This window comes from Hippopotamus amphibius, chromosome 1 (assembly GCF_030028045.1).
Source record: "Hippopotamus amphibius kiboko isolate mHipAmp2 chromosome 1, mHipAmp2.hap2, whole genome shotgun sequence".
NCBI lineage: Eukaryota > Metazoa > Chordata > Mammalia > Artiodactyla > Hippopotamidae > Hippopotamus > Hippopotamus amphibius.
In genome coordinates this window covers 121,475,516-121,477,282 of record NC_080186.1, presented here as the reverse complement: position 1 = coordinate 121,477,282, position 1,767 = coordinate 121,475,516, and the positions used below count along the sequence as shown (strand labels likewise).

The following is a 1,767-nucleotide window of genomic DNA, read 5'->3' as shown; positions in this document are numbered from 1 at the left end:
CCATTTCATTTTGTCTGACTTTCTGTGACTGTGGTTTTTGTTCTGCATGCTGCAGGACTGTAGTTCTTTTTGCTTCTGCTGTCTGCCCTCTGGTGGATGAAGTTATCTAAGAGGCTTGTTCAGGCTTCCTGATGGGAGAGACTGATGGTGGGTGGAGCTGCATCTTGTCCCTTTGCTGGGCAGGGCCATATTTAGTAAAATTTTAAGCCAGTTGTCTGCTGATGGGTGGGGCTGTGTTCCCACCCTGTTGGTTGTTTGGCTTGATGTGTCCCAGCACTGGAGCCTATAGGCTGTTGGTTTTCTTAATGGTGGCCACCAGAGGGCTTCTGGCAATGAATACTTCCTAGAATTGCTGCTGCCAATGTCTTTGCCCCCAGTGAGCCCCAGCCAACCCCCACTTCCTCAGGAAACCCTCCAATACTAGCAGGTAGGTCTGGTCCAGTCTCTTAGGGGGTCACTGCTTTTTTTCCTCAGGTCCTGGTGCACATAGGTCCTTGTGCACACCCTCCAAGAGTGGGGTCTCTGTTTCCCTCAGTCCTATGTAATTCCTGAGATCAAAACCCACTAGACTTCAAAGCCAGATTCTCTAGGGGCTTCTCCTCCTTTTGCTGGACCCCCCAGGCTGGGAAGCTTGATGTAGGGCTCAGAACTTTCACTTCAGTGGGAGAATTTCAATGGTATAATTGTTTTCCAGTGCGTGGGTTGCCCATCTGATGGGTATGGAATTTGATTTTATCATGATTGTGCCTCTCTTACTGTTTCAATGTGGCTTCTTTGATTTTGGATGTAGGGTATCTTTTTTGGTAGGTTCCAGCATTTTTTTTGTTAATGTTTGTTCAGCAGTTCATGCTGATTCCAGTGTTCTCATGAGACAAGATGAGCACAGATCCTTCTACTCCACCGTCTTGAACTTCTGAGGCCTCTCCTTTATTTTTGAAGTATAACTTTTCTAGACAGAGTATTTTGGTTTGGTAGTGTTTTTCTTTCAGCACTTTGAATATATCATCCCACTCTCTTGGCCTGTAAAGTTCTGGCTGAAAAAATATGAAACACTTCACAAATTTGCATACCATTCTTGCATAGCAGCCATGCTAATCTCTGTTATCATTAAATTTTAGTATGTGTTGCCAAAATGAGTATCTCTCGTACTGATATTATGTTTCAAACCCCATTGCAGCTGCTCTCCTGTCTTATGTTGTCCCAAGGACCCAGCCAATGAATGTGCCACCTCTGTACACCTTCCTTCTCTTCAGATTCTCAGAGAAGTGGAGCTCTGGGTATATTGGCTCCTTTTATTCCTTCCTAGCCTCATTTTTCTGCACACTTCTCTACCGATCAAAATTTAACTTGTACAGAGCTCATTAGGCTATTTCACACTTTTGAGTGTTTGCATGTGACATTTCCTCTTCTTTGAGTCTCTCAATTTCTTTATCTTGCTAAGAATACTAACTACTGTAAATTGATTTTTCCAAATATGCCAGAACTTTAATAAGTAATGTATATACAATATCTCACTTAACTCTCAAAACATCTCTGTGAAGTAGAGAGTTTCCCTATTTTATTGAGATCTGTTTAAACTATTTCCCCAATATCATGGACTAGTGAGCAAAAGCCAGGCCCTCACTTTTGAACACTGGATGACATCACTTCCCTGTCATGCAAATTTCTACATATCTTTCCTCATTTAACAAAGGTTTAATATCCTTTGAAATATGAATGTGATTTTCTTAATTTATTAAAAAAAAAACCTCCCACTCAGTCTTCCCT

At 42.0% G+C, this 1,767-nt stretch overlaps 1 non-coding gene across 1 annotated transcript; it reads right to left on the bottom strand.

Moving 5' to 3' along the window:
• Positions 1 to 1,038: 1,038 nt before the first annotated feature.
• Positions 1,039 to 1,141, bottom strand: LOC130842946 (U6 spliceosomal RNA). Its single transcript, XR_009050650.1, has one exon. It is a non-coding gene; the product is annotated as a U6 spliceosomal RNA (small nuclear RNA).
• Positions 1,142 to 1,767: the final 626 nt, after the last annotated feature.